Source organism: Eurosta solidaginis, chromosome 4 (assembly GCF_040869045.1).
Source record: "Eurosta solidaginis isolate ZX-2024a chromosome 4, ASM4086904v1, whole genome shotgun sequence".
Classification (NCBI taxonomy): Eukaryota; Metazoa; Arthropoda; class Insecta; order Diptera; family Tephritidae; genus Eurosta; species Eurosta solidaginis.
Window position 1 is genome coordinate 61,089,722 of NC_090322.1, and position 24,814 is coordinate 61,114,535.

Genomic DNA, 24,814 nt, shown 5'->3' on the forward strand with positions numbered 1-24,814 from the left:
ATCTCAACAACAAAACGCAGGGCGAAGCAAAAGATATCGTTAAAAAATGCCCTCTCACAAATGAAGGTTTCGAGATGGCCTGGAAAAACTTGTGTGAAAGATACGAAAACAAACGTATCTTAGTTAACACACAACTACAAATTTTATTTAACTTAAAAAAGGTAGAAAGTGAGTGAGGCAGTTCAATAAAAAAGCTGCAAAATGATATAAATAATTGTATTTCGTCCCTCAAATGCCACAAAATTGACACTTCCAATTGGGATGCAATCCTGACTTATCTCTGCTCAACCAAGCTACCAGAGAGCACGTTGGCTCTATGGGAGCAAAGTATAGATCATAAAATGGACATATCCAAGTGGGAGGATATGGATAAATTCCTGTCTAATTGGTTTCAAACACTTGAAACAGTGTCTGGTTTTACAGGGCATGCCACTTCGAAAGTGCAAAAACTAAACGCGTCGCGACAATCAACAGAACCCCCTACGAAAAGACTTGGTGCCTTTCAAACAAAGGTATCCAGACCGACGTCAAAGGCAATGTGTAAAATGTGCAAGTCCGCAGAGCACAGATTACGAAACTGTTCACGATTTTGCGAGTTAACCCCTCCAGAAAGGATTAAATTCATAAAATCTACAAGTGGTTGTCTGAATTGTCTATCCCCAGGACACACAGTGACCAGATGCACCAGTTCCTACAACTGCAATACGTGCCACTCTCGTCACCATACGCTCCTGCATGCGGATACCCTACAGAAAAACACCACCTACAACCTGCCCCAAAACTCCTACGATAATAGGCCCTCTACTTCTAGACTCTAGAAAGGAATCAGAAAAACCAGGTTCAAACGGGAACAAAAATGAGACATCCTGTCATACGAATTCCAGCGCAGGTGTGCTATTAGGAACTGCTCGCGTACACATTCACCATAATGGTACGGACTTCTCCGCGCGGACATTAATTGATTCAGGGTCTGAATGTTCCTTTATAACTGAAAGACTGAAACGCAGAATCAATTTGCCAGCGAGGAAAATGCATGCCCAAGTTTCAGGCATCACAAATGCGGTGTCAGCTCAGGTGAAAGAGGCATCCAAAATTGAATTACGTTCACCAGTGGATGCCTGCTTCAGCCTGACTACACCCGTTCTAGTCCTAGCCAAACTCACTGGGAATCTTCCATCCTGCCATATCAACGCCAAGACTATGCAGGCATTCCCAGACTTGGTGTTGGCAGACAAGAGGTTCTACATCAACGAAGACGTAGACCTCATACTTGGAGGAGACATATATCCCCAAATTATACTAAGCGGTCTGAAAAAGAATGTACTAAATACACTTTTGGCCCAAGAGACAGTGTTCGGTTGGATACTAACCGGTCGCATCGAAGCACCGAGTCCAACGAAGAACATCATGTCATTTTATAACGAGGTTGCATTGGACAACCAATTAAAAGCTTTCTGGGAGATAGAAAATGTTCCCAAAAATAAAATGCTTAATGAAGAAGAAAGGTATTGTGAACAACTATTTAAGGAAACGACAAAACGTGATGAAAATGGGAGGTATATAGTTTCGCTACCATTCAGGCAGGATTACCCTGAGAATATTAAATTAGGACCGTCCCTAAAGCGCGCATGTTCACAATTCTTCAGAAATGAGGGGCGATTACTGAAAAACCAAGATTTTGGAAAAGAGTATATTCGGGTGTTGTCAGAATACGAAACACTTGGACATATGAGAAAAATTAAGAATAATATACCATCCGACGATTCGGATAATTATTTCCTGACCCACCACGCCGTTGTAAAAGGGGAAAGTACCACTACCAAAGTGCGCGTCGTCTTCAACGCGTCAAGTCCGACAGCAAATGGCATTAGTCTAAACGACATACTCCACCCAGGTCCAGTACTCCAAGCAGACTTGCCTATTTTAATTGTACGTTGGAGACTGTACCGCTTTGTCTTTAATAGTGACATAGAAGAGATGTATAGGCAAATTTGGGTGACCGATAATCACGCCAAATTTCAAAGAATTGTCCATCGAACATCCCCCAACGAACCCATCAGTCTTTACGAACTAAAGACTGTCACATTTGGTGTAAATTGCGCCCCCTACCTCGCGATACGGTCACTTCTACAATTGGCTGATGATGTAGCAAATACGCACCCAATAGCATCGGGTATATTACGAGAAAGTATGTATGTCGACGACGTTTTATCTGGAGGACATACAATAGCGTCAACCATCAGAGCAAGAAACAAGATTCGCGAAGCATTACACTCAGCTGGCTTTCCATTGCGCAAGTGGACATCAAATTGTGAGGAAATCCTTCAGAACATCCCCAAAACGGATTTGCTCAGCGAGGACTTCCTAGCGTTTGAACAGGCTAGCTCGGTGAAGGCACTCGGAATACGATGGAACGCGCGCTCAGACATGTTTTACTTTACAGCAGGAGTTTTAGGGAATGGCGAGAACACCACCAAACGCGCAATCCTATCCGCTATAGCAAAAACTTTTCCCTTTAGGTTGGCTTGCACCAATGTTCATAGTGGCAAAAATACTAATGCAGAATATCTGGTTAGAGGGCACCGGGTGGGACGAGCCTGTCTCCCCAACTACCTTAGAACGGTGGGAAAATTTCACCCAACACTATAGCGAAATAGATAACATTAGGATACCGCGGTGGGTAAATTTTTCACCGGAAGACGACATAGAAATCTACGGCTTCTGTGACGCTTCCGAGAAAGCATATGCGGCAGCGATATACATGCGCGTGAAAAGAGACGATCAGGTTTTCATACACTTACTTTTAGCAAAAACCAGAGTAGCTCCAGTGAACACCATCTCGCTACCACGCTTAGAACTCTGCGGCGCCGTGCTGCTTGCAGAAATCATGGAATCAATATTCCGAAACATTCATTTGGGACCAGCAAAAGTTCACCTCTGGACGGATTCAACCATCGTACTCGCATGGATAAGAAAACCGCCCTGTTCCTGGTCAACCTTCGTCGCACACCGAATCACTAAGATCATCGATATGGTCGGTAGAAAGGACTGGCTCCACGTGGACTCCGAATCTAATCCAGCGGATCTAGGAAGCAGAGGACTACTTGCATCAGAGTTGGTCAACAATTCGTTGTGGTGGCAGGGACCTTCTTGGCTGCAAGAAGACAATTCCCACTGGCCAGCACAAGAGACCGAATACAAAACGTCCGTTGAAGAGAAGAGGGCACAAACATATGCCACGACAAGGGTAGATCATGTAGATATTCTCGACCGTTTTTCAAATTTACCCAGGGCTTTAAAGGTTCTATCCTATCTTAGGAGGTTTTATAAAAGAACTCACCCAAGAACAAAAGCCTCGTTCCACGAAAAAGCGTGTATAATCACAGCCGATGAGATTAAGGTAACGACTCAAGCATTAATACGAGTCTGCCAGAAACAGTTTTACGGGACAGAATATTTAAACTTGAAAAATATGGAACCTATCGATCGAAAGAGTGAAATACTTTCACTCAACCCATATATCGACAAAGATGATATTATTAGAACAGGGGGGCGTCTAGGGGCGTCAAAAGAGATGTCATACAACGAGCGTCATCCGATCATCTTGCCTTACAATTGTAGGCTGTCTCGCCTTACAGTTATGATGGCTCATCATGACTCCCTTCATGGCGAGAACCAGCTCATGCTCCGTCTCATCCGAACCCAATACTGGATACCGAATGTCAAGACCATGACCAGAGCTGTCATCCACAATTGCAAAACCTGCATTATTCATCGAAAGCAGGCACAGTCCCAACTTATGGGTGCCCTTCCCTGCGAACGGACTACTTTTACCCGCGCGTTCACCAATACCGGGGTAGACTTTGCGGGGCCTTTCGACATCAAAAGCTACCGCGGTAGAGGATGTCGACTGTCAAAAGGCTACGTATGCCTTTTGGTCTGTTTCTCCACTAAGGCCATTCACTTAGAGGCCACTAGTGACCTCAGCACCCCATGCTTTCTCGCAGCCTTATCGCGAGAAGAGGATGTCCGAAAAACATCTACTCCGACAATGGTACAAACTTTGTCGGAGCATCAAGATCTTTACGATCCGAATTTAAAGCCTTTCTGGCCGAAATCCGAGATAAAACAGTCTCAAAGTATAGCCATCAAGCATTGAACTGGCATTTTATCCCCACCGCCGCTCCACATATGGGCGGCCTGTGGGAAGCGGGAGTGAAGAGCTTCAAAAGCCACTTCAAAAAGATCGCTTCTCCCCACAAATATACCATGGAGGAGTTCCAAACCCTTTTGTGCCGGATCGAGGCATGTCTAAATTCACGGCCTCTCAGCCCAGCGTCCAATGACCCAACGGACCTGGAGCCACTAACCCCAGGGCATTTCCTCACGGGCAGCCATCTTTTGGCGCCGCCTGAACCGGATGCGAACGAAAGCCCTTCCTCCATGCTAAATAGATGGCAGAAGCTCAAGGCCCTCCATCAAACCTTCTGCCGTCTATGGAAAACCGAATATTTATCCGAACTTCAAAAGCGTGTGAAGTGGAAACACCCAAACAAAACATACAAGTGGGAGACCTCGCTGTCCTCAAAGAGGACAACTTATCTCCCAACGAATGGAGGTTAGGTCGAGTCGTCAACGTACACCCCGGCGAAGATAACCGAGTTCGCGTAGTCGACCTCATAACCGAGAAGGGTCAAGTCAGACGACCTTTGGTCAAACTGATCCTTCTTCCAACGAAGGAGATGGACTGCGAGAAGACCAAGAGCTCCTCATAACCATCCATCCGTTCCTCGCCCTCCTTTCCAAAACGAACTTTCTATCGCGAATCCACAACCCCCCCCCCCCCCCCCCCCCCCCCCCTCTTCACAGACTTTCGGTTGGGTATTCCCACCGAACTCATCTCGTCACCGTAAGAGCATAATCTATCCACTCCGCTACTTCTACGCCGGGACTCACCGTGGGAGGCTCCCACTACGGATTCCAAACCACCCTATTCACTTAGTATTCATCAGCAGAATCCGCGGGCTCGCCACGTGAGCGGGCAATTTCCAAATCAACCTATGTAATCCAGCCTCCACGTGTGAGGCTCCCGGGAATCTCAACCACCCTGGGCATTCAGTCCCAACCCCGGAAACCTCGGGCTCATCACGTGAACGGACGCCTAACACTCTATACTCCTACATATGGGCTCACCGTGTGAGGCTCCCACTGGAGATTCCAATCCCCCTAAGGCACTCGACACTTTCTACTTTTAACTTTAAAAAAATTCACAATGTGCCACAGCTGAATCCCCGGGCTCGCCACGTGAGTAAACACAATCCCATACACTTATGCTCTCGCGGTGACGGAGACGGGGGAAGCCCTAACAGAAAGACGGAAGAGTTCCGTCGAGAAAAAGGGATGTCCAAAACCCCAGCGCTCGTTCACCGAAACGAGGACAACCAACCACCCTAATGCAGATCCCCATCTACCACAAAACAATTATTTTTCATTTTCACAATCAAACCCCAATTCACTCGCTCACCCCGAGCGAGGACACCAGAACCCTATCGCAGATCCATTATCTGCCACAGAATACCATTACACCCCCTAAGAAACCATCAAGATTCGCAATTTCGCATTTAGAATTAAAATTACCCGAACGTACACTCATCACTGTGACTCCTGTGACTAACAAGTTAACGTCCATGCAGTAAAAATACGCAAGTGCACGATAGTCATGTCCATTCAAGACAGATATGAGAGGCTCTTTGAGAGACCAACCCCTTCCAAAGAGCAGAAAACACAACTTGGGGCGTTCTGTTTCTTCCCTTTATGTATCCCCATCATTCATAAATACATTTACACGAACTCAAAGAATCAGAGGGAGTGTTTGCCTATAAGCTTCAAAGGTCCTTTAAGAGTTGATTGTTGCTTGGCCAACAGGGCGCTACTAGGGGATTAGAAGTTAATCGGTGTACCAAAGGCTGATACCGAAACCCGGTATCAACACCCAACAATTACCGAAATGCGTTTAATTTATTTTCAACCGCTACGAAACAATTTTCCGAATTTGAAATTTACCTTCGAAATTTTTTGTCAAAGTTCTAAAATTATTTAAAACTTCAGCATATTTATATTCGCTTTACTACTGACTCAAACTAATTGTTAATTTATTGTTTATTTTAAAACAAATTGCGCTAAAACGGTAATAGAATCTAAAGATACGCTTATATGTAGTCATCTTCGTAAACGAATATGCAGAATGTAAAAAAAAAAAAAACAAAAACAAATGTAAAATGTTAGGTATTCGAGGCGAGCGTGACCGCGTATACGGCCTGCGGCCCTAAGCGTGCTCATACCAACCCCACTCCTCAACCAATATCACCGGCGCCAACCAGAGCATGATGTTCATGGTCGGTACCGTTTCAATGCTGTCATACTTGCACTCCACGGGGACTGACCATGGTATCATGCTCCGTCTGTAACTTTGTTCTTTTTGAATAACTCAGCAATGCCACCAGTACGTGCTCTGACAGCATTAACCTTTCTCCCATGAGTTTCCCAACGCTCACAGTTTTCCAACCCAAGTCGACAGCTTTGATGACAGCTACATAGCTGTCTGGAACCTGTCCCCACCAAATCGGCCTCATGGGTGCTCGCGTAGAAACGACCAGTAAACGCCCCCAATATAGCGCCATTTGTGTGAAGCGGGGTCCTACAGTGATGCAGTTACGTAGGGTATACTGAACTTTTTGTTCTAAATTTGAGTTCATATAAGATAACTAACAAAAAAACTGGATCTGCCACAGATACATATTGAATTTGAATTAGGAAGCATCAAAATTCCACAATTTTTTGGGTTTGATCTCTGTGGTAAGTGCTACACATATCAGAATCCGGAAAACATGAACCAAGAACAAAATTTACATTTTTATAAAAACATCATATCGAGGAAGATAGTCATCAGCAGCTCAAATGAGTTATCCTAGCAAGCCGTGAAGACCCAAAAGCAGCAACCACATAAAAATATCAAATAAGCAATAGTGTCACCAATACGTTAGTGATCACGAGCGCCGGCGATCATACATTTGGGGGCTCAGCACAACCATCACCGAACAACGGCACGGAGGGGTAAGGAGTGCACAAATGCGCTCAAGTGCTGCTGCCGCCACAAATCCAAGAAAAGGTTAGCACCAGAGCCTTTGCTAGCGCAATATCCCCAAACAAAAGGTTTTATTTTTGCCAATCCACATCGTAGATGGGGTGAGGAACAGTGACGTCACGTGGTTTTCCAAGCTGCCGGAAATTTTATTTGGATGATCCAGACGGATTCTACGATTTCTTTCATGGTTAGAAGAATTATGAGCAAACATTATCCCTAAGACCGCGTAGCGATTCTGTCTAGGTGCCCCCATCCATGTGGACAGCCATACAACGATCACAAGGCTATATCATCGACACGATACGACCGGGACGTGCAGATGTGATGGCGTCAGTAGGAGGTTACCTAGATTCCTAGTACAACATCATAATTTAACTGCACATATGTCACCCCTACACCCGAGTTACCTGAAGCTTAAGACCTTAAAAATACGTGCGGTTTACGTAATTAATTTATTTAATAGTTAATGTATACCGTGCACTGCCAGAACGGATGGCAGAATTAAATTGGCTTTTATATAAACTGTGAACGATGTCATCGAGAAAACGTCTAATTTCCCATTTACCTTTCAATGTTGCCTCTTGCTGCTTGACTTCCTATTTCTCCTTCTTTCCCCACAAATTGCATCGTTTTTTTTGTGTTCCATTCCAACCCTTTTCCTTCGGTCTTTAATCGGGCAGTAGCCCGGACATGGTCTGCCAAGTGACGCAACCATGTCTAGTAAGCGATGGTCCTCCTAAAATCTGCAACGGGATGAATGAGGATATGAAACAAAGCTAACACACTTACTTTTAGGATGCAATGTACCTCTGCATTTAACGTTGTATATGCACATGCCTTTCTCTGCACATCGACATGAGCGTATTGACCTCATCATCGGGTTCTTGCGCCACATAATCGTATTCTACTATAGCGGAAACTCCTCTCGAAGCCACGTCCATGCTGTATGTCTAAAGTAGAGCGGGGCAAACGGAAAATCGTACTTAGTTATTGTATCAATGGTTTGTATGAAAGAAGCAGAAGGAATGCGGAAATGGTCGGATCAAGCTCAATATAGCCTGGTATGGCTCAATTCGAAGTAGGCATGTAGTTCACTATCCCGTTGTATGTTTGCCTGGTGGGTTAGCAGTTTAAGTTCGTCCACGTTTCGTATGTATAAGATTACGTTAGCTTTTGTGCGACTATTCTTAAATGCATTATCACTTTATACACATATAAACCTACATATTCATTTATCTACGTTTATTTATAGGTAACCAACAAGCGATATGGTTATACCAGGGATGCACCTTAACGTTAAGCTAATCGTTTATCAAAAAATTTCCACCGTTTCCGTTGAAACACTTCGAAATATTATCGATAAAGAAATTATCAAGATAAATTGTATCTCGTTTTTAACCGAAACGAAAAGCTTTCGTTAACGTTAAAAACGTTAACAAAAACGTGATACTTTATGTTTGAATTGTGCTGGCAATGCTATAGCCATGGTGAAGCCGTAAGGTGGCAACAACGAGCGCACATACACACACAAACTCTATGTAATTTGTTTGTGTAATTCGTTGGTGGTAATGTCAAAAATACTCTGAGAAATATTTGTACTGTCAAAATTCATGAGAAAAGTTGCAATCAGCTTGGCTAATGCTTTCACCTTTAATGACTCCGCCATCAATCAGCTTTGCCAGCATAGTTTGAAATTAATAATCAACATAAACGATTTGATTTCGTTTTGATATGGCAGAAAACGAAACGAAATCATTTCGTTAATTTGACGATCTTAACGTTAATAAACGAAACGAAATGACTTCGTTTCGTTTATTAACGTTGATTATCGTAACGAAATGATATCGTTTCGTTGGTTAAGCATGCCTGGGTTATACTTTTATTTTAAACTAATTCAATCGCTCTTGTTTTTACAAATTTGTCGCTGTACTCATCACTTCGCTTTATACTTTATCGCTGTTATCTTCTTTGTTTCGCTTCTTTTAGTGATATATTTTTAAGTACTAAAATTTCCAGTTGTATGGAGCTACAAGGAACCGCATCAAAGAACCCACTTCGTTGTCATCACACACTCCTTCTCAACACTCAAATATTTAATTAATTCACGTCACGGCAGCCGGGACGTAAGAACAATGCGGAATCCAATAACAAAAGCTATGTGGGAACGCGCAATGAAATGACCAAACTAGCCGTCCGATGTTGATTATTCCATGTACATGACGCGCAACAATCGGACACACAGAAAATGAGAATGCAAATGGCCCCCACTGGATAGGCATATTTTTTCAACTCTTTAGCTTTGATCGCCTTTCTTTTGTGATTTGTAAATTAGAGCATTTATAAAAATTAACATGCTTTAATGCAAGCACACATTTTCATATTAGCTGGCCCGAGGAAAAGTGCATTATTTGCTCGATTTGCTTTGTTATTGGATTTCAAGCTTTTCACACCTTTTTTCACGCTTGTTCAGCCTTCAAAATTTAGAATTCAGCGCTTCGCTGCATACTTCTTTCTTTAGTATTATAGATATTAAAGCCATCTGTGGATAAATACGTAGTTTTTCGCACCTTCAGGAATAATTACCTATACAATTTACTTGATTTTCCTCAAGCTAAATTGAAAATACATTGCGTATTATTCTCCACTGCTGTAACGGTTGGCATCTGAAAAAAAAAAACAGAATAGAATAGAATAAAATGAAATTATTAAAGCAAATGCAAAAGTTAGAAAAAAGGCATACTTACCCAGAACACGTTTTTTTTCAGACAGGTACATACCTTTGTGAAGGTTATATTCATTCACAATCGGTATGTATTCACATTTTCATGAATGGATACCATTTTGAATGAACGGCACAAGGTTGCCACACTCAACACACTGTTCCCTTAAGATAGGGACACATTGCGTGCGATACAATGGGATCTCAATTCAGATCCGTGAGATCCGTCGAGCCCAAACGTTGCCACGCGAATTAGGTGTTTAGGACACCTTACCAAAAAAAAAAAAAACGAGAAATAATAATAACGAAATCCCTCCACGCAATACAAACAAATAAAAAATTATACATTTCATAAATCTCGGCCCCCCCCTTCCAAAACGAACATTTTTTTTATTTTTTTTTCTTTTATAGCATAAAATTTTGCTGTCCAAACATTTTTTTGCGGAGGGCAGGAAAGTTGTTGGTTTTTAGCACCAACAACACAAATAACAGCGACTCAAAAGAACCACGCTATATACTTTCTACCCGGTTCGGCACCAGAAGGTGCGAACCGAAAATCGTAAATGCTCATTTTCTGCAGCACTAGGGTGCCCGTGGCCAGCTAAAACGCTACCGGGTGACACGAAATAAACAAAATAAGGCACTAACGACCCAGGCACATAACGTGCGGGGAAAGAGGCCATGCACATAATGCGCGCCAAATATGAACATTTTTTTTTATGCAGCGACAGATGTTTTTCCCCTTACGCAAGCGCTACTAAAATTTCCCAAATCTCAACAATACAATTAGGGACCACTCGCCCCTGCACTTCGACAAGGACCCGACCTACTCAAACCCATTGCATTCTTTTCAGAAAATGGGTCGTTTTGCCGCTTTGAAACGGAATGCCGCCGCGCACGCAGTGCGTTATTCATCTGAATGCCGAGTGTGTCTTGGGCGACACCCTATCCGCTTATGCCCCATCTTTCGTGCAAAAAAGCCAGAAGAGCGCCTCTACGTAGCGATACGCGGAAGCTACTGCGGAAATTGTCTGGCCCCTGATCACCGCTCTAACGCGTGCCCAAGCCAAGGGCGATGTAAACGGTGCGGCGAGAAGCACCACACGATGCTACACATCGCCTCGATCGACGAGGAGGAGCAGCTACTCCGAGAAGCCCGCTCCAAGCCATGGAGCGTCCAAGTGGAAGAGGAGCTAGATTCACCCCGAGAGCGGATAGACGACTCGATTTCTTTATATGCGTCGGACGCTGGAACGGAGACTGGACCTCTTCGTCCACCCCGAAACCACGATGCCAGCCGGACCGGAGCGGAGACGCGGTCTCTTCGCCCGACCACACCACCAACATCCAGGGACAGCGACAGCACAGCGCCATATATATAACGGCCGAGCGGAGACCCGGTCTCTTCGCCGGCAAACCAGGAACCCCCAACGGAGAGAGCGAACCATCCATTCCAAGATCGACCCGTTTGCGCCTGCCCACTGCCGGTTTCAGACGCACCCAGGCCGAACAGAAGCATATTGTGATTTACGGAAACTTCGTATTCTTCGAGCATGTACTTTTTTGGCAACAACGCATTTATCTCCTCTAAAACTTTGTTCGTTTCAAAACCAATAAAATCTTTAGAAAAAATAAATTTAATTGGACGACAATACATGGTAGAACATGGTCGAGGATTCTGCCAAACAATGTTACCTTTTTCATCCTGTAATTGAAGAGGAACGAAAGAAAATATAAACAAAAACTCATCAGTGTCAGAACTGCATGTAAACTTTTGCTTATATGTGCTATGGCCAGAGCTTCATTCGCAACCCCACTTGCTGATTAAAGTATACGTTAAGTTTGTAGGTAATAAACTAACAAAAACTTCTTGATTTGCTAAAACTAAACGCTCAACAGTTTTACCTAGTACGGACTCGACTTTAATTTGCACATGTGTTTCACCCACATCAATTTCATTTGGATAGCATTCTGCCTTAGCTTTTCTTAGACTCTAAAATGTTGGATAAACCTTATGGCCTGCCTTGATGCTCCACCTCCGAGTCGTTTTGTACCCATGAGTCGTCGACTTGCTATCTACGTAGTATGCTAAAGCTTCTACATTGCTCAAGCATCTTGCATCTGGCTCACATGTCATCTTTTTGCCGGATATTTGAGTGATTTCCTGTGATTTTTTTATAATGTTAGCAAAATTTCTGTTGCCGCACATACGCGTTGATACTTCTGCCGCATAAAGTAACTCACCAGGACTTCTAGATTGCAAGAGGTCATCCACTCGACGCCGTTTGCTTTTTTCACTGCAGCTAACAAAGTCCTTCTTTCGTCTTCCGGGCCGGGGTTACCTGAAGAAGTGGTTGGTTGGTCTGATGGCAACTTTGAATCCGTTATTGTAATGTGAAGTCTGGACCCGAAAGCCACTCCGACTTTTTATTCAAAAATCGCTCCTTATGTCTTCCAGAAGTGTTCCACTTTTGATCCAGCTTCGACGAATATGCCGATATTTGTAAGCTTAAACTCTTTATCGAATACTCGGCTCCTTTGCTTAAACCGTACTTAAGTACAACAAAACTCAATAATTCTTTATATCTGGTTTCCTTCGAATGTTGAACCCAAATGTCAAAAAACTCCGTTCTTGGTACTGTTATAACTAAACTGCTTTGTGTTGTTGATTTTCCGACAGGGTGAATAGTTGATGATTGTTGTGCTGCCATCTTAAGTGTCGTTGATCGTTCTGATTTGTTATCAGTTGTCCAGTATTTATATTACATTCAAGTATTGGCGTGTATGCTACCAAATGGGGTTGTTTTGTGTAGCGTTCCTGTGTGGTTATACCTGCATTAGGATTGCTTTGTATGTACCTGTTTTAATGCCTTGGTGACTGGTGCGGTAGGTGGTGGCAGGTTGAAGTCAGAGATCTTCGCCTTTTTGCTTTTGGTGTGCTCTTGTTGACCTTGCGCGTTTATTTTTGCGTGTTTTATGGCTACGTGTTAGTTCCCTGTACCTGGAAATTAGTTTTGCCGTTTGTAGATCAGCTTTAAAGGTTCAAATATCTCGTCGGAGCTGGTACGTACATACATCCTATTTTATATGTGGAGATAACTAAAGCTACAAAAAAAATTAAAAATAGATGTGCAAAGAATTCGCAATGGTTTTTTCTTTCGACTATTAGAGAATACTTGCGACTATAACATATGTAAAATTTAGCCCGGATGTCCACGGATGTATGTAAATTTTTTGTCCCTAAAGTTAAAAATATAGAGAAAAAATACCTTTTCTTATTAATAACGGAATGTTAAATATATTGAAAATACTCTAATTGCGAAAGGTATTCTATTAAAAAATTTTACTTACCTTCGAGCTTAGAATCATCAAAAAAATTATATAAAAGTGTTCACTTAAAAGAAATATGAAGCTTAATACTCAACAAGAATTTTGCAAATTAATCAATGCATTGTACGGCCACTCCTGCCTTCTTACTTCAATTACTCAATATTTATTTGCAAAAATATCAAAAAAAAACAAAAATCCCGTTATTTTGTTTCTTTTCTTTCATTTCTCATTACACTTTTCTTGGAACAAGAACTTTGTTTTTGTCCAGCTAGCTTGTTCTACACGAAACACTGTGCATTGGGGCGTCTTTCCAAAAACGAGTTCAAACGGATAATACGCATGAACAGCGGATGGTGTTGTATTATAGCAATACAAAAATATCTGAGGTATTTATCTCAATGAACTTTACAAAAACAAATCTACATGGCACACAAATTAATATAGAGACAAAATTTCTCAATTGTGTTGTTAGTGTAGAAATGAGAAAAACTGAATTAAGCATGAAAAAAATACCAGCAGTATAGCCTAGTGGTTAAAGGCAACTGTAGTTTCACCATGTGATTCACGGTTCGAATCTCAGTGAAACCTTTGATAACATTACAAAATTGCCTGATGATGATTACGTTGGCGGTTTTCGAAATGGTTCCATCGCAATATGCCAGTAAATGTTTCTTTCTTTCAGTTTCTCTTAGAAAATATAATAATTGAAATTCAATTATTATAAGCCGGTGTTAAGCTCATGAATTCTTAAATATAAGTATAAACTGAACACACCATTAAACAAACATACATAAATATGTAAAACTGAGCCCGAGTTTACAAAGCTTCTCATTCGTAACGAAGAAGAACTTTACAAAAACAAATCTACATGGCACACAAATTAATATAGAGACAAAATGTGTCAAATGTGTTGTTAGTGTAGAAATGAGAAAAACTGAATGAAGCATGAAAACAAATACCAGCAGAATAGCCTAGTGGTTAAAGGCAACTGCAGTTTCGCCATGTGATTCACGGTTCGAATCCCGGTGAAACCTTCGATAACATTGCAAAATTGTCTGATAATGATTACGTTGGCGGTTTTCGAAATGGTTCCATCGCAATATGCCAGTAAATGTTTCTTTCTTTTCAGTTTCTCTTAGAAAACATAATAATTGAAATTCAATTATTATAAGCCGGTGTTAAGCTCATGAATTCTTAAATATAAGTATAAACTGAACACACCATTAAGCAAACATACATAAATATGTAAAACTGAGCCCAAGTTTACAAAGCTTCTCATTCGCAACGAAGAAGAACTTTACAAAAACCAATCTACATGGCACACAAATTAATATAGAGACAAAATGTCTCAATTGTGTTGTTAGTGTAGAAATGAGAAAAACTGAATTAAGCATGAAAACATATACCAGCAGTATAGCCTAGTGGTTAAAGGCAACTGCAGTTTCACCATGTGATTCACTGTTCGAATCCCGGTGAAACCTTCGATAACATTGAAAAATTGCCTGATAATGATTACGTTGGCGGTTTTCGAAATGGTTCCATCGCAATATGCCAGTAAATGTTTCTTTCTTTTCAGTTTCTCTTAGAAAACCTAATTGAAATTCAATTATTATAAGCCGGTGTTAACCTCATGAATTCTTAAATATAAGTATAAACTGCACACCATTAAACAATCATACATAAATATGTAAAACTGAGCCCGAGTTTACAAAGCCTCTCATTCGCAACGAAGAAGAACTTTACAAAAATAAATCTACATGGCACACAAATTAATATAGAGACAAAATGTCTCAATTGTGTTGTTAGTATAGAAATGAGAAAAACTGAATTATGCATGAAAACAAATACCAGCAGGGTTGCCTAGTGGTTAAAGGCAACTGCAGTTTCACCATGTGATTCACGGTTCGAATCCCGGTGAAACCCTTGATAACATTACAAAATTGCCTGATGATGATTACGTTGGCGGTTTTCGAAATGGTTCCATTGCAATATGCCAGTAAATGTTTCTTTCTTTTCAGTTTCTCTTAGGAAACATAATAATTGAAATTCAATTATTATAAGCCGGTGTTAAGCTCATGAATTCTTAAATATAAGTATAAACTGAACACACCATTAAACAAACCTGATTAAATTGGCGGTTTTCGAAATGGTTCCATCGCAATATGCCAGTAAATGTTTCTTTCTTTTCAGTTTCTCTTAGAAAACATAATAATTAAAATTCAATTATTATAAGCCGGTTATAAGTATAAACTGAACACACCATTAAACAAACATACATAAATATGTAAAACTGAGCCCGAGTTTACAAAGCTTCTCATTCGCAACGAAGAAGAACTTTGCAAAAACCAATCTACATGGCACACAAATTAATATAGAGACAAAATGTCTCAATTGTGTTGTTAGTGTAGAAATTAGAAAAACTGAATTAAGCATGAAAACAAATACCAGCAGTATAGCCCAGTGGTTAAAGGCAACTGCAGTTTCACCATATGATTAGCGGTTCGAATCCCGGTGAAACCTTTGATAATATTACAAAATTGACTGATGATGATTATGTTGGCGGTTTTCGAAATGGTTCCATCGCAATATGCAAGTAAATGTTTCTTTCTTTTCAGTTTTTCTTAGAAAACATAATTGAAATTCAATTACTATAAGCCGGTGTTGACCTCATGAATTCTTAAATATAAGTATAAACTGAACACACCATTAAAAAATCATACATAAATATGTAAAACTGAGCCCGAGTTTACAAAGCTTCTCATTCGCAACGAAGAAGAACTTTACAAAAATAAATCTACATTAATACATGAAAACAAATACCAGCAGGAATGCCTAGTGGTTAAAGACAACTGCAGTTTCACCATGTGATTCACGGTTCGAATCCCGGTGAAACCCTTGATAACATTACAAAATTGCCTGATGATGATTAAGTTGGCGGTTTTCGAAATGGTTCCATCGCAATATGCTGGTAAATGTTTCTTTCTTTTCAGTTTCTCTTAGAAAACATAAACCAATCTACATGGCACACAAATTAATATAGAGACAAAATGTCTCAATTGTGTTGTTAGTGTATAACCTTTGAAACCTTTTATAACAGTACAAAATTGCCTGATGATGATTACGTTGGCGGTTTTCGAAATGGTTCCATCGCAATATGCCAGTAAATGTTTCTTTCTTTTCAGTTTCTCTTAGAAAACATAATAATTGAAATTCAATTGTTATAAGCCGGTGGTAAGCTCATGAATTCTTAAATATAAATATAAACTGAACACACCATTAAACAAACATACATAAATATATAAAACTGAGCCCGAGTATACAAAGCTTCTCATTCGCAACGAAGAAGAACTTCACAAAAACAAATCTACATGGCACACAAATTAATATAGAGACAAAATAACTCAATTGTGTTGTTAGTGTAAAAAATTAGAAAAGCTGAATTAAGCATGAAAACAAATACCAGCAGGATAGCCTAGTGGTTAAACCAACTGCAGTTTCACCATGTGATTCACGGTTCGAATCCCGGTGAAACCTTTGATAACATTACAAAATTGCCTGATGATGATCAGGTTGGCGGTTTTCGAAATGGTTCCATCGCAATATGCCAGTAAATGTTTCTTTCTTTTCAGTTTCTCTTAGAAAACATAATAATTGAAATTCAATTATTATAAGCCGGTGTTAAGGTCATGAATTCTTAAATATAAGTATAAACTGAACACACCATTAAACAAACATACATAAATATGTAAAACTGAGCCCGAGTTTACAAAGCTTCTCATTCGCAACGAAGAAGAACTTTACAAAAACAAATCTACATGGACCACAAATTAATATAGAGACAAAATGTCTCAATTGTGTTGTTAGTGTAGAAATCAGGAAAACTGAATTAAGCAGGAAAACAAATACCAACAGGATAGCCTAGTGGTTAAAGGCAACTGCAGTTTCACCATGTGATTCACGGTTCGAATCCCGGTAAAAACTTTGATAACATTACAAAATTGCCTGATGATGATTACGTTGGCGGTTTTCGAAATGGTTCCATCGCAATATGCCAGTAAATGTTTCTCTCTTTTCAGTTTCTCTTAGAAAAAATAATAATTGAAGTTCAATTATTATAAGCCGGTGTTAAGGTCATGAATTCTTAAATATAAGCATAAACTGAACATACCATTAAACAAACATACATAAATATGTACAACTGAGCCCGAGTTTACAAAGCTTCTCATTCGCAACGAAGAAGAACTTTACAAAAACAAATTTACATGGCACACATATTAATATAGAGACAAAATGTCTCAATTGTGTTGTTAGTGTAGAAATGAGAAAAACCGACTTAAGCATGAAAACATATACCAGCAGGATAGCCTAGTGGTTAAAGGCAACTGCAGTTTTACCATGTGATTCACGGTTCGAATCCCGGTAAAAACTTTGATAACATTACAAAATTGCCTGATGATGATTACGTTGGCGGTTTTCGAAATGGTTCCATCGCAATATGCCAGTAAATGTTTCTCTCTTTTCAGTTTCTCTTAGAAAAAATAATAATTGAAGTTCAATTATTATAAGCCGGTGTTAAGCTCATGAATTCTTAAATATAAGTATAAACTGAACACACCATTAAACAAAAATACACAATACGAGTTTACAAAGCTTCTCATTCGCAACGAAGAAGAACTTTACAAAAAGAAATCTACATGGCACAGAAATTAATATAGAGACAAAATGTCTCAATTTTGTTGTTAGTGTAGAAATGAGAAAAACTGGATTAAGCATGAAAACAAATACCAGCAGGATAGCCTAGTGGTTAAAGGCAACTGCAGTTTCACCATGTGATTCACGGTTCGAATACCGGTGAAACCTTTGATAACATTACAAAATTGCCTGATGATGATTACGTTGGTGGTTTTCGAATTGGTTCCATCGCAATATGCCAGTAAATGTTTCTTTCTTTTCAGTTTCTCTTAGAAAACATAATAATTGAAATTCAATTATTATAAGCCGGTGTTAAGCTCATGAATTCTTAAATATAAGTATAAACTGAACACACAATTAAACAAACATACACAAATATGTAAAACTGAGCCCGAGTTTACAAAGCTTCTCATTCGAAACGAAGAAGAACTTTACAAAAACAAATCTACATGGCACACAAATTAATATAGAGACAAAATGTTTCAATTGTGTTGTTAGCGTAGAAATGAGAAAAACTGAATTAATCATGAAAAAATACCAGCAGGATAGCCCAGTGGTTAAAGGCAACTGCAGTTTCAGCATGTGATTCACGGTTCGAATACCGGCGAAACCTTTGATAACATTACAAGATTGCCTGATGATGATTACGGTGGCGGTTTTCGAAATGGTTCCTTCGCAATATGCCAGTATATGTTTCTTTCTTTTCAGTTTCTCCTATAAAACATAATAATTGAAATTCAATTATTATAAGCCGGTTATAAGTATAAACTGAACACACCATTAAACAAACATACATAAATATGTAAAACTGAGCCCGAGTTTACAAAGCTTCTCATTCGCAACGAAGAAGAACTTTGCAAAAACCAATCTACATGGCACACAAATTAATATAGAGACAAAATGTCTCAATTGTGTTGTTAGTGTAGAAATTAGAAAAACTGAATTAAGCATGAAAACAAATACCAGCAGTATAGCCCAGTGGTTAAAGGCAACTGCAGTTTCACCATATGATTAGCGGTTCGAATCCCGGTGAAACCTTTGATAATATTACAAAATTGCCTGATGATGATTATGTTGGCGGTTTTCGAAATGGTTACATCGCAATATGCAAGTAAATGTTTCTTTCTTTTCAGTTTCTCTTAGAAAACATAATTGAAATTCAATTACTATAAGCCGGTGTTGACCTCGTGAATTCTTAAATATAAGTATAAACTGAACACACCATTAAAAAATCATACACAAATATGTAAAACTGAGCCCGAGCTTACAAAGCTTTTCATTCGCAACGAAGAAGAACTTTACAAAAACAAATCTACATGGCACAAAAATTAATATAGAGACAAAATGTCTCAATTGTGTTGTTAGTATAGAAATGAGAAAAATTGAATTATGCATGAAAACAAATACCAGCAGGATTGCCTAGTGGTTAAAGGCAACTGCAGTTTCACCTTGTGATTCACGGTTCGAATCCCGGTGAAACCCTTGATAACATTACAAAATTGCCTGATGATGATTACGTTGGCGGTTTTCGAAATGGATCCATTGCAATATGCCAGTAAATGTTTCTTTCTTTTCAGTTTCTCTTAGAAACCATAAACCAATCTACATGGCACACAAATTAATATAGAGACAAAATGTCTCAATTGTGTTGTTAGTGTATAAATGAGAAAAACTGAATTAAGCATGAAAACAAATACCAGCAGTATAGCCTAGTGGTGCAACTGCAGTTTCACCATGTGATTCACGGTTCGAATCCCGGTGAAACCTTTGGTAACATTACAAAATTGCCTGATGATGATTACGTTGGCGGTTTTCGAAATGGTTCCATCGCAATATGCCAGTAAATGTTTCTTTCTTTTCAGTTTCTCTTAGAAAACATAATAATTGAAATTCAATTATTATAAGCCGGTGTTAAGCTCATGAATTCTTAAATATAAGTATAAACTGAACACACAATTAAACAAACATACATAAATATGTAAAACTGAGCCCGAGTTTACAAAGCTTCTCATTCGCAACGAAGAAGAACTTTACAAAAACAAATCTACATGGCACACATATTAATATAGACACAAAATGTCTCAATTGCGTTGTTAGTGTAGAAATGAGAAAAACTGAATTAAGCATGAAAACAAATACCAGCAGGATAGCCTAGTGGTTAAAGGCAACTGCAGTTTCACCATGTGATTCACGGTTCGAATCCCTGTGAAAACTTTGATATCATTACAAATTGCCTGATGACGATTACGTTGGCGGTTTTCGAAATGGTTCCTTGGCAATATGCCAGTAAATGTTTCTTTCTTTTCAGTTTCTCTTAGAAAACATAATAATTGAAATTCAATTATTATAAGCCGGTGTTAAGCTCATGAATTCTTAAATATAAGTATAATCTGAACACACCATTAAACAAACATACATAAATATGTAAAACTGAGCCCGAGTTTACAAAGCTTCTCATTCGCAACGAAGAAGCCCTGTGAAACCTTTTATAACAGTACAAAATTACCTGATGATGATTACGTTGGCGGTTTTCGAAATGGTTCCATCGCAATATGCCAGTAAATGTTTCTTTCTTTTCAGTTTCTCTTAGAAAACATAATAATTGAAATTCAATTGTTATAAGCCGGTGTCAAGCTCATGAATTCTTAAATATAAGTATAAACTGAACACACCATTAAACAAACATACATAAATATATAAAACTGAGCCCGAGTTTACAAAGCTTCTCATTCGCAACGAAGAAGCCCTGTGAAACCTTTTATAACAGTACAAAATTACCTGATGATGATTACGTTGGCGGTTTTCGAAATAGTTCCATCGCAATATGCCAGTAAATGTTTCTTTCTTTTCATTTTCTCTTAGAAAACATAATAATTGAAATTCAATTATTATAAGCCGGTGTTAAGGTCATGAATTCTTAAATATAAGTATAAACTGAACACACCATTAAACAAACATACATAAATATGTAAAACTGAGCCCGAGTTTACAAAGCTTCTCATTCGCAACGAAGAAGAACTTTACAAAAACAAATCTACATGGAACACAAATTAATATAGAGACAAAATGTCTCAATTGTGTTGTTAGTGTAGAAATCAGGAAAACTGAATTAAGCAGGAAAACAAATACCAACAGGATAGCCTAGTGGTTAAAGGCAACTGCAGTTTCACCATGTGATTCACGGTTCGAATACCGCCGAAACCTTTGATAACATTACAAAATTGCCTGATGATGATTACGTTGGTGGTTTTCGAAATGGTGCCATCGCAATATGCCAGTAAATGTTTCTTTCTTTTCAATTTATCTTAGAAAACATAATAATTGAAATTCAATTATTATAAGCAGGTGTTAAGCTCATGAATTCTTAGCATAAACTGAACATACCATTAAACAAACATACATACCATTAAACAAACATACATAAATATGTACAACTGAGCCCGAGTTTACAAAGCTTCTCATTCGCAACGAAGAAGAACTTTACAAAAACAAATTTACATGGCACACAAATTAATATAGAGACAAAATGTCTCAATTGTGTTGTTAGTGTAGAAATGAGAAAAACTGACTTAAGCATGAAAACAAATACCAGCAGGATAGCGTTTCTCTTAGAAAAAATAATAATTGAAATTCAATTATTATAAGCCGGTGTTAAGCTCATGAATTCTTAAATATAAGTATAAACTGAACACACCATTAAACAAACATACATAAATATGTAAAACTGAGACCGAGTTTACAAAGCTTCTCATTCGCAACGAAGAAGAACTTTACAAAAACAAATTTACATGGCACACAAATTAATATAGAGACAAAATGTCTCAATTGTGTTGTTAGTGTAGAAATGAGAAAAACTGAATTAAGCATGAAAACAAATACCAGCAGGATAGCCTAGTGGTTAAAGGCAACTGCAGTTTCACCATGTGGTTCACGGTTCGAATCCCGGTGAAACCTTTAATAAAACTACAAAATTGCATGATGATGATTACGTTGGCGGTTTTCGAAATGGTTCCATTGCAAAATGCCAGTAAATGTTTCTTTCTTTTCATTTTCTCTTAGAAAAATTAATAATTGAAATTCAATCATTATAAGCCGGTGTTAAGCTCATTAATTCTTAAATATAAGTATAAACTGAACACACCATTAAACAAACATACATAAATATGTAAAACTGAGACCGAGTTTACAAAGCTTCTCATTCGCAACGAAGAAGAACTTTACAAAAACAAATCTACATGGCACACAAATTAATATAGAGACAAAATGTCTCAATTGTGTTTGTGTAGAAATGAGAAAAACTGAATTAAGCATGAAAACAAATACCAGCAGGATAGCGTAGTGGTTAAAGGCAACTGCAGTTTCACCATGTGATTCACGGTTTGAATCCCGGTGAAACCTTTGATAACATTACGAAATTGCCTGATGATGATTACGTTGGCGGTTTTCGAAATGGTTCCATCTCAATATGCCAGTAAATGTTTCTTTCTTTTCAGTTTCTCTTAGAAAACATAATAATTGAAATTCAATTATTATAAGCCGGTGTTAAGCTCATGAATCCTTAAATATAAGTATAAACTGAACACATCATTAAACAAGCATACATAAATATGTAAAACTGAGCCCGAGTATACAAAGCTTCTCATTCGCAACGAAGAAGAACTTTACAAAAACAAATCTACATGGCACACAAATTAATATAGAGACAAAATATCTCAATTGTGTTGTTAGTGTAGAAATAAGAAAAACTGAATTAAGCATGAAAACATATACCAGCAGGATAGCCTAGTGGTTAAAGGCAACTGCAGTTTCACCATGTGATTCACGGTTTGAATCCCGGTGAAACCTTTGATAACATTACAAAATTGCATGATGATGATTACGTGGGCGGTTTTCGAAATGGTTCCATCGCAAAATGCCAGTAAATGTTTCTTTCTTTTCAGTTTCTCTTAGAAAACATAATAATTGAAATTCAATTATTATAAGCCGGTGTTAAGCTCATGAATTCTTAAATATAAGTATAAACTGAACACACCATTAAACAAACATAAATAAACCTGTAAACCTTTTTATTTTGGAGTGTTGAGTGTAGCGAAGAAAGGCCAAGTGAGTATTCACTTTTGTTCATGGTCCTTGGAGCCATCTTTGGCCCACCCTAAAATTTTAAAACAAAAAATTTGTTTGATTAACTTTTAATCCATTTTTTTCGTTTGCAAAAAAAAAAAAACAAAAAAAAAAACAAGTAAAAAATCCCAAATAAATCAGTGCAGTGAGTGCATACAAAAACACACTAGTTAAATAAAACTTAACAAAAGAGTGACAGTGTGTGTTCAAAAATATAGATACGACAAAAAAAACAGCATATAACATATACGAGTATACATACTTCAATATACATATATACATATCTATATACTGAAAAAAAAAAATAAAAAATACAAATTCAAAAAATTGCAAACAATTTTGGAAAAAAATTTTTCAAAAAAACATAATTGCGAAAAACGAAAACTTAAAATCAAGTTCCGTTTGCATTTTTTTATTTAAATCTGCGAAAGAGTTGGAAAGTGCTTGGTTAAAAGCAACTAAAATATATACTTATATATACATATAAATATATACACATACACATACACGAATATTAAAAAAAAAAAGATTTTAAAGAAAAAAAAAATTTTTTTTGCAACCATCAAAAATCAACTTTACAAAAAACCAAGCAGCAGCAACAGCAGCCTAATCATCAGCAACAATCCACAACAACACAATAAGGAACAACAAAACATACAGGAATTGGCGAGTAGGCAGTTTTTTATTTTTCATAAAAAATATAGAAAATAATAAAACTGTTTTCCACAAAAGTTATATTATTTTCTGTAAACTGCAAAACATATATATATATCCATATACATATAACGTAAACGTTTTGCAGCCAAAAATTGGTAGAAAATATTCCGCTATAGCAATAGGCAAAATCCGCCAATTATATATATATATATTTTAACGAATTTACTAAAATTCCTCTTATATGCAACCGTCTGCTAAGTTCGAATCACTAAACTGTTGAATAAATAACTCCAATATTGAATAATGGAAAAATGGCCTTTATTAAAGTACTTCACAATAACACTTACAGCTTGCCTAATTAAAACAAACTGCTTGATAGCTTAAATGAAACTAATTTTTCGCCTCTACTGTTGTCGCCTTTTTATACTCTCTGATTTCCTCGTTGCATATTTCTAGGCTTTTCTAATTCCAGAACTTAACTAGTAAGTTCAGCTAAAACTACAGATGTATAACTTTTATAGCTTCTCTCACACCCCATGCGCTTTTATGTGTGAGCGACACTTCCACAATTATAATTGTATACCTTTAGGAGCATCTCAGATAAGATATCTGCATGTGTTTGTGCATCCCTTCTCCGCTGCGTGTACGTACAATGCCCGATCAGACAAATCTCTCGATCTAAACGTTGCCAGCCTTTCCAAATGGACCACTTTCATTTTGGTTCGTGGTTTACCGATGGTTTGTATGCAGTACACTACATCGTTGATCCGTTTTACAACTTTGTATGAGCCTTCCCAATTACACTACAATTTCGGGGACAAACCTTTATTATTTATTATTATTTCTCTTAGCTCTTCTTCCAAATCACCAGTAGATTTCTTAACATTTCTCTCCGCATTGGCATCTATCCCAAACTTCAAATCAGCTGGCAGTCTAAGGTCATTGCCAAAAATTACTTTTGCAGGGGTTTGGCCCGTTGTCTCATGCACTGCTGATCGGTAAGCCATCAAGAATAATGGTATGTGGGTATCCCACTCTTTATGGAACTTGTCCACTACTTTCCTTAAGTGCTCCTCCAATGTTCTATTGAATCGTTCCACCATACTATCGGACTGAGGATGCAATGCAGTTGTCCGTGTTTTTCATGCTCA

General features: G+C 38.4%; 1 long non-coding RNA gene across 2 annotated transcripts in view; it reads right to left on the reverse strand.

The window, feature by feature from the left end:
* LOC137249876 (uncharacterized) overlaps positions 1-9,944 on the reverse strand; it is a 72,304-nt gene extending 62,360 nt beyond the window's left edge. The window contains exons 1-4 of one of the 2 annotated variants that reach the window (XR_010952584.1): positions 9,889-9,944; positions 9,728-9,807; positions 7,952-8,094; positions 7,710-7,887 (exon numbers count right to left, since the gene is read on the reverse strand). This is a non-coding gene — a long non-coding RNA (uncharacterized lncRNA). The remainder of the gene's footprint in view (positions 1-7,709; positions 7,888-7,951; positions 8,095-9,727; positions 9,808-9,888) is intronic. The other variant, XR_010952583.1, reaches the window with a different exon arrangement.
* Between the last annotated feature and the right edge of the window lie 14,870 nt (positions 9,945-24,814).